The sequence below is a fragment of the Diadema antillarum genome, unplaced genomic scaffold (assembly GCF_040938485.1).
Source record: "Diadema antillarum isolate AM-2024a unplaced genomic scaffold, OU_Dant_1.0 seq00001177_RagTag, whole genome shotgun sequence".
Classification (NCBI taxonomy): domain Eukaryota; kingdom Metazoa; phylum Echinodermata; class Echinoidea; order Diadematoida; family Diadematidae; genus Diadema; species Diadema antillarum.
This window is the reverse complement of record NW_027271980.1, coordinates 60,417-69,390: the sequence shown is the minus strand read 5'-3', so window position 1 is coordinate 69,390 and position 8,974 is coordinate 60,417.

The following is an 8,974-nucleotide window of genomic DNA, read 5'->3' as shown; positions in this document are numbered from 1 at the left end:
GAGTGTTGCCATGAAAGAAAGAAGCAAACATACACTTTATTATAAACAAAATCAAGGAAATGCTGCTTCATAAATCTGTTCCAACGAACACGTGATTTACATTACTATTTTAGGATCGAAAGCTCAGGCCCCTTTTGACTCCAAACATTTGCAAGCATACAGACACTGTGATACACACGATGATACTTAATCATGTACATGTGTCTTATGCCAACGCTGCACACTGGCACTGGTCTGACGGTCCCTAACCAGTAAAGAATCATTGTCGTCGGACCAGTTAAAAATGGAAAAATTGGGTACCTACTGATCTGACAGACAGGTCGGACAAGTAGAAATAAAAAAAGGGTTAGTGTGCAGGCCTGCTTATGCTTACCGCAACCTTGGCTGGAGCTTTCGTCCTTCCTGCATCCTTCACAGTGGCTGAGGTCGTCCTTGTAGATGACCTTGTTCGCGTAACTGGTGCAGAAGTCACTTTTGCCGTTGGTTTCTGAATGTGAAGGACAAGGAATGTGATACATGCATTCAGAATCATATCCAGTCACAATATTGCTCTAGTCTAGATGATAACAATCATTGAAATAATCATGATGAAAGGTGTAGTAGTTTCTAAGTAAACATTAAATGCATTCCTTTAAAAAAAATGGAAGTGAAATACATGTGTCTGTGATGTTTAAAACTTTTTGATAAGGTTCATGCAAAAAAAAAAAAAAAATGGACTTTCAAACAAATTCTAAATGTGACCCTGCACCTCAAAACAAACAAAAAGTCGCCAGACAAGAATTTTTAGTTCAGACCATATTCTGCAAGAACAGACTTTAAGCTTTAAAATGATGTATAACTCAAATCAAATGGACTCTCCTAACCTATCTAAATATTGGAAAGAAAGCACAAACTCAGGAAAAGTGTGAACTGAGAAAAGAGGCTCTGAAGTACAATGTCTATTCAAGCGCTTAATCTTTACCAAACCGTGCTGGCTGTGCGATGAATGGGACAAAAAACAAGAAGTAAACCACCAGAGTAACAACAATGAAGGGATTATCAGATTAAAGTGAAATTAAGCATGCCTCATTAACACATCCTGTCCATAATTAATGCCTACTTTCAAAGCAGTAGCACTATCCTTTCGAACGTTATTAGAGTTGAAAGTGAAGAGTGTGGACAAGGTTTTTCAGAAATTAAAAAGGGATTCTAAAGACACACCTAATCACACTATTCTACCAAAAATGTTCGTGATAAACTGCTAAAAAAACACACTTTCCTGCCCGTTTTATGATACCAAATTTTAGCATAATGTAAAAGAAGACCCACTCTTTCAGAAAATATGAAAAAGTCAAGTTCGGCTAGGTTGACCCATTTCACTTATTTTCAGTCCTCACGCAAAATCAGTGTGTGCGACTTTGTGTTCGTTTTGAGGTGCACGGTCACAAAAGGACAATTCGTTTCATTGGTTATGGAGAACACTAGAACTGCCTTACAAATGAAGCCGTGGCAGAGAAGTAATACTGCAATACACTCTAATACAGAAGAAAGTGTTGAGTTGAGGTTTAAGGATTAGATGAAGCGGTAAGAAGTACATATAAATTAATCAAACACAACAACTCAAAGTCAAGACCCTTTCCTTTTTTGCCTGTGTGCATGTGAAAAAAAAAAAAATTAAATCGCAATTCGAATCACAATTTTTCCATGGGTCTGAATGTGCCTGGTGGAAACAGTCGTGGAGCTTAACCCTCACCTGAGCTGCTTTGGAGTCAGACCGGAACAGGCTGCTATCTGATTTGTGGTCCACTGTTTTGGAAACTCTGAAGACCTGGAAATAATAAGGTCAAGAACCTTTCAAAACAAGATATACCTCCACCAAGGCCAGCGGGTCAAGAACACCACAGAACTGTGAGCACATCTTTGAAAAAACAAACAAAAAAACAAACCCCACTTTTCAAACAAACCTTGTAACTTGGAACATATTCCCCTGAAAATCTCATTGAAATCTGCATGACACTTTTTGATGTAACAAATAATATAACTGACCAACAAACAAACAAACAAACAAAGGCCAGAAAAACTGTAACCTCCTCTGCAGAGGCTTTTAAAAGAGGAAATGAAATTCAGGTGCCAGTTTGACAGTGGTATGGTTTGAATTCCTAAAACATCTTCCCATTAACCTCGTTACACACAAATAAAGATAAAATCAAACATACGCATGTAAACCAGAAAATGAAACAGAAGTCCGTTTCCAGCCAATCAGAATTGAGTATTCACAGACTTATGTTTGTTTTCCTGACTCATGTTTGATCTCAACCTTTGTGCAACAGGGCTAAGGACTTGAAAGGTTGCGGAAACGAGGAATGTTTGTGTGCATTTTGATTTCGTAAATTTTACAAGAGGCAATAAGATTCGCGAAATTAAAATGTACATGAAGGCTCTTGTCTACACCATACACATTGAATGCCAGCTCTAGGCACATCGCAAAAAATTTCATGTCGTGAGAAATGCCGTCGGCTCCAGTACGCGAGGATTTCATGCCACTAAAATGTCATGTTTTACAGTAGTCAAGCTCTAACGCTGCTTGGATACCTGAGGCTTCTTGCTCTTCATGGCCATCTGTCTTTTCTTCATCTCTTTCTCCTCCTTCCATTTCATCAGCTTCTCTCGCCTCGTCATCCCTGCCGCGGCCGCTGCTGCTGGTGGTGGAGCAGCTGTTGCCCTGGGGCGGGGCTCCGCATCTTTCGCCGGAGTCTTGCCGGATGCTCCTTTACCTGAACACGTCACAATGGGTAGAAACTCAATGAACAGGGACGGGCAGATGGAGGGAGATTTGCAGCGAATTCAAATTCACCCATAGACTTCTCTCAGGTGATGAGTCAGTGGAATGTAATTCATACGCTAAACTTTCTCTCTGCATCATTTGCAACTTTTTTGAATGCATACAATGTAAAAAACCCCAAGTCTACAAACTTAAAGGAAACTAAAACCCACAGAGAAATGTGGATTGAGTAAAAACAGCAACATTAGTAGAACACATCAGTTAAAGGGGAAGGCTAGTAACTGATCAGTGGGAATCAGTGGAAATGCTTGGAGATGATTGTTCCAATCCTTATGGGATTCATTCAAGAGTTCATTGTATATCTATCGTTGTGTGAAAATGATTTGCTTCAGAACGGTCTCATATTCAAGTAATGTGCAGATTAATGCTCCGTCACTGACCAGGGACGCTAACCTGGAAGCATTAAACTGCACATTACTTGAATATGAGACCATTCTGAAGCAAATCATTTTCACACAACAATAGATATACAATGAACTCTTGAATGAATCCCATAAGGATTGGAACAATCATCTCCCAGCATTTCCACTGATTCCCACTGATCAGTTACTAGCCTTCCCCTTTAAAGTTTGAGAAAATCTGACAATTGATGCAAAAGTTATCAATTCTTAAAATTTTGGTGTCAGAACTGCTGGATGAGGAGACTACTAGAGATTATGGCATCATGGGTGGACAATACTGTAAAGAAAATATAAAGGGAATTCCACAAAAATTCACTTTTCTAGCATAATGAAAGTGCACTTGACTAACTGCTTTCAGAAAGCAGGGGGAATAATTGCTACCCTTAACATACATGTATGTCAGCAGCAAGTTGATGGAAAGTGTGATTTTCATGAAAAATCAACTTTTGTGGAATTAAAACACAAAACACAAACCTTTCTTTGCCTTTTGAGGAAGACTGGTGGGAGGTGGCATCAATATCTTAGCTGGGTTCTCCTTCTCCGGTGAGAAAATGATGTCGTCCATCTTTCGGTGGTTCATGAAAGACTTGTTTCGGATGGCCCTCTGGTCAATGGAGCGGCGGTGAAGTCGCGCAAACTTTGTGTCGACTGTGGAGCCTTTCTTTTTGAAATAGTCTGCTCTGTCCATTTTTGTGTGTCTGTGAGTGTTAAGATTCAGAGGACATGGAATGGGGAATGACATCAGATGAATAGGTCCCTGCATGCAATTGAGTAAAACCAGCATTGTTATCAATGTTACAAAATGATCAGATATATATATCTACAATGACACAATAATGTAGAACCTTTTTAGTAGAACAACGTTCTTAGCATTCTATTTCTAAGCAGAAGTTGATTTTGTATACGCTATATATTTCGCGGGGGTTTTATTTTCACGAATTTCGCGAGTCGGGAGCTATTCGCGAAATTAACAACACGCGAAAATATTACCTTCCAAAATGAATCCCTTGCCTTGATGATACGAACATTTCAGTACTTCTAGTATACCATGTCACGGCTTACCGTACAGACCATACTGGCTAAGCTTGTTTACGCACATCGTCGTCCACGTCTACTTATGAATACTGTGGAGAGCCAATCCATTATCGCAAGGGGACCACTCGTCAGAAATCTAGCGTGATGGACTTAACCACTTCAAAAATGTTGAATTCTAACTTACTAGTTCGCAGAGTTTGGTAAGTTTTTTTCATGCAGTGTATAACTAGAACTAGAAGTATCATTCTTATTTGCTAGTAAGTTGAAAATTCACACTTTCTTTGTCACTTCATATTTTCTCTGGTCCCCCAATCGCGAATTTAACCACTCGTGAAAGTGTGTGACAGCGGCAATTCGCAAAAATTTATGTACGCGAAAATTATAGCGTATATAGTACATCATTGATTGCATCATTACTTAGAGCAACTATCTACTGCACTCTGCAGAATGACCTAGAGCGCTATAGTCCTAGACCTTGGAAATAATCAAGTTTTTGAAAATTGGTGATATAAAAGATGTCAAGAGAGCCTAGATTTACCAAATACTCGTTGTAAGTAGGCCCTACTGTACCACTGATATCCTCACTTGATTAATGGGGGCATTGTGGCATAGTGGATTTAAGACTCCCTATTCCGACTTCCAATTGAAGGACCCGAGTTTGATTCCTGCCCAAAGCTCACTTCCTTGGACTATATACAGTATGTTTTTACCCACCATGTTTCTCTCGACCACAGTGTAAAAATGGGTACATTGTACCCTGCAATGCTAGCCAGGTAATAATAATGGCATAATGACAAGGCCCTCTGGTAGAGTAGTGGCAACACTGAAGAGCTCAAGACATGAGGCTACCCTGGACTAATAAGACATTACTATTATCATTATTATTGTTATTAGCTAATCAGGCCATACCCAGGGGCGGATCCAGGAATTACATGAAGGGGAGACGCATCTACAAAATGAAAGGGGGGGGGGGGCATGCGCCCCCATATTTTCTCTTTATTTCTTTTGTTTTAACACAAAATAAACAGGGCACACATGCTGGATGCGCCCGCCTCTGGATTTGCCACAGATACCGTTCATGTCACTGAATTATCATTAGCCGATTACATTAACCAATGATCATCTAGGAATGATGATATGGATAAATATTGCTCAATGAATTTGGAATGTATATCTCTATACTGTAGAATTGTCACCGGCTTTCATTATCATTCAATCACACAAAAATGACAAAATACAGCCTGGTTAGCACTGGTTGTGTATACAGTGTATACTTGGGTGACCCGCATCTCGTCATAGTTAATGTTTGCGCAGATTTGAATCACATTTCGCCATTGAAATTCAACTCACTTACAGGAAAAATGCTGAAAATTCCAATGGAATCACAAGTTCACTGATCGATATCGAAAATTTGCAGCTATCATCGTTAAACGCGAGCGATGCGAAAAAGTTGCGTGGTATTAAAGGAAGGGGCCCACACCTCGTCACCCGCGTTCCCATAGACAAAGCACGTAAAAGACGTGTGCGGGTGACCGTGATGCTCCCATAGACATACACGTAAAAGATGCGTGCGGGGACAGTGGTGATACTTATAACACATATTCCGATTAAAATTTCAGATTTTCGCGAAAACTGTTCGGTTTTCATGATTTCATCACAATTTGCTTGGTTGTGGTAATCCTGCCAAGTTTCAAGCGTACTGAACACAGTCCCGGGCATAAATGTTTGTTTAGTCCGCTTAAAACAATCTTAAGTGGGGTAATGATATTCGGGCCCTTGACGAGGTGCGGGCACCTCCTCACTATACTCCCTCCAGCTCCCTCCACTGTGCCTTCCGCCTGAGAACGCATGAATTAAAATGAATGGCTTCATTTTAAGATATTTGTTCAAGTGCTGTAAAACATGCAACATTACACAGTCACAGTCAAACACTGGTGACACTATCAATTAAAGATTACTGAAAACAGACTCCCAATTAGACTTCTTCTTCTTTGTTCTTCTTTCTTTCTTTCTTTATTCTGCTAACACTTAACAGTTAAAAGGTAAAGTTAACATGTTTCAGATCTAAGTTAGAAATTACATAGGCCTTGTTGGGTCGGAGGCCTCACGCACATGCACACCGAGCCGAGTACCGAGCCAAACTCACCTGCTCACCGAGCCAAACTCACCTGCTCACCGCCCTCATCCGGTGCATCTGTAGCAGCACAATGAGTCACACTTTCATTTTCTCGCACTACTAAGAATTGTTTTCGTCCACTCGCTGACCATATCCGCTAGTGGTCACTCTACGGCGTAATACAAGCACATTTTTACGACCGCTCTGGCCCTCTGTATCGCGAGCATTCATATATTATCATCTGTCACATTCCTCGCGAACAGCGTAACTTCACCTCCGGTCACTCCTACGGTCACCATGACAACGCGAGATGGACATCATTTCTAACCAATCTCCTTCTTTCTTCGCTCCACTTCTCGAAGAAGTTTCGCACGCGTGTTACAACTCTCCATTCACAAAAATCAACTTTTCACGCACACACCACTTCTTGACCAGCTTTCGACGTGAAAGCACGAAAACGCCAAGTTGTCAACTCGCCAAACTTCATCATCAAACATCGGACTCGCGAACTTCTCTCTCTCTCTCAATCTGTCTATCTCTATTTTTCCTCTCTAACTTCGCCGTCTTCTGGAGCATTCTACATTGTGCTACTTCGCCTTATTTACTGAAATTATACTGTGTGTCGCGTTATGTTTTTGTGTATATACCAAACGGGAAAGTGCAATAACTGAACTCTCAATTGGAGGACCATTTCCTGCAACAGCATCGACTCCAGGCGCAGCTCGGCAGCACGGGAGATATTGTGTTATAAAATCAACGAATGGTGAGTAGAAGGATACATTTTCTACGTTCTATTAACATCCTACTACGAAATCCCTTCACATCCATCATGCTCATTTTGTTAATACATTGTAATAATATATCTATTTCGTTTTCTAATTTTTCAGACTCCTTCTCCCAAACTCTCGATAGCATATCACGGTACAGCCACATGCGACTACCTCCTACTAACGTTAGTACTACAGTCACTTGTGACGTGTATACAGCGACGTGACAGGGTAGGGCAGGGCTGCTGTCGAGCTACTGACTGTGTGACAGCGATCATTTAGGAGCATTACACAAATTGCAATAGGTGGGACCGTTATGCATCTACTCGGTATGCATGCGCAATGCTCGATACATGTCACTTTTGACACCATATAACTGCAATGAAGTAGTATTCTTTCTTACCAAGTTGATCAGATGTTGAAGAATAAATTGAGAAACTATGTGCCTATAATATATTTGTTTTCCCGTAAACCATTTACAAATTGTAGACTTCCTTGCTTGCGAAGGTTCAGGCACTCGGGCAAAGTATCACTCGTGTCACTGCATAATATGCGCAATGCAAATTTTGTCTGTAGAACCTACTGAGTATTTTGAATTGACAGGCCGTGGGGAAAACACGTTTGTGATTGGTCAAATCTGTAACTAGCTTTATTTCAGGCGCCACCTTACCGTAGTATAATGAAATGCATATTTCATCGGTATATTCAGGCAAGAATGATTATCAGTAACCAGTGATTATCCTTTTTCTGAGAAAAAAGTCATTTTAGGAATAGAAATGCACATTCATATCATCGTAAAAGTATATAAATATGATTGGTGGTGTAATGGGTACCTTATATTTTGAAAACAACGACTTGCATTACGAAATCGAAAATGAATAGTCTCAGTCTTCTAAACCGTAATGAAGTTGAAGCCACAGACTGTAGACTGGACCCTGTTGCATTTAAAAAGTAAGTCAGAAAATCAAGCCTTTTCTTTTCTTTTTGAACAAGTCAGATATGATCCTATCAAAAGTTCTTATTCAGAGACCTTTGTTTAATTGTTTTATTTGTTTTTTATCTCTCTTTGTCTTTTTTTCTTTTTTTTTTGCAACATAGGGTAGGTGCCCACTCTCAGATCAATGCTGAAGCTGCCAAACTGCCCCACTAACACACATGCATTGAACTACATTTTGAGGGGCTTTTGGCTCTTATAAAGAAAATCCCCCAAAGTCAGGGTATGGAAGCCACAAGAAAAACCACTACATTCTTAGAGTCTCTGTCAACCCCCTTCATTAAAAAATGAAGTAGAAAGAAAGAAAGAAAATATGTCTAGTTCCTCTTTACACCTGTAACTGGATAAGCAGGGTTTAATCGATGATTAGCCCGGAGACTATATGCCTAAATCTCAGATAATCATCAGTTCATTTTATTAGACGAGTGTCTTATTTTATTATGGTAGTCGTTTTTGTATAGGCCCCACTGAATGAGAGGGCCCTGTTTTGCATTTTTTTTTGTGTGAATGTTTGTGCATTTACTTACAGGGATCGCATAGACGTTGGGTTGAAACCTACACATTTGTAACATCAGGTTTCTAATATTTTTGGGTTAGATTACTTACTTGGGATTACTTGGGTGTAGAGACTGGAAGCAAAGCTTATTTGTCCCTCGTTACAGTTCTGTCCCGTCTCAGGTAGGGCTCATATTTGATTGGGTTGTTTCTCCAGTGTCTTTCTAGGGACGACTTGAATTGGTTTATGGATAATGAGAAACCTCTTATAGAATATGACAGAGCATGTAATTCCAAGAGGACTTTAATGTTTATTTGATGAAAATTGGTTTAGAAATGACCGAG